Below are 602 nucleotides of genomic sequence, written 5' to 3'. Positions count from 1 at the left end.
CCTATCTGTTTCATGAGAAAAAGTCTGCCATTCCCTGCTAGGATGAACAAAAGGTTAACTGTTGCTCGCCCCCTCGATCAGCAAGGAAGATGCAACCACTAGTTCTTCTAACAGCAGTTTATTCAGCAAGCTTCAATCTTCATCTCCCTCTTCATTCCCTCTTCATCTCCCCGGAGTCCCGGGATACAAGCCCTTTTATACTCTTATCCACTCCAATTGCGGCAGGCCATGTCACCTCACCAGGCACACGGCCGGCCTCAGCAACCAGAAGAGCTGGGAACATATCACCACCAAATATGGACCTGTTTACCACAAGCTCCATAGCCAACAGGTGCCATTTTTTAAGGTGCGGCTTCGGGTAGCCCAGGGGAGGGGCAGTGGCCTCCTACAGTTAGCCACAATTTCCATGGGTGTAACTACACACTGGGAGACCCTATGATGAGCTTATGCCTATGTGGGGATCATTTTATGACTATCCAGGTAGGGCTGGAAAGGAGGAATAACATACAGGGGATACTTTGCCTGAAGTGAGATTTCAGCCTTATACAGCAAGGTCAGTGATCATAAGATGTCCCGCGCTACCTTCCCGCCAGCAAGAAATG

This window comes from Mus pahari, chromosome 1, assembly GCF_900095145.1.
Source record: "Mus pahari chromosome 1, PAHARI_EIJ_v1.1, whole genome shotgun sequence".
Taxonomy (NCBI): domain Eukaryota; kingdom Metazoa; phylum Chordata; class Mammalia; order Rodentia; family Muridae; genus Mus; species Mus pahari.
This window is presented reverse-complemented; position numbering follows the sequence as displayed.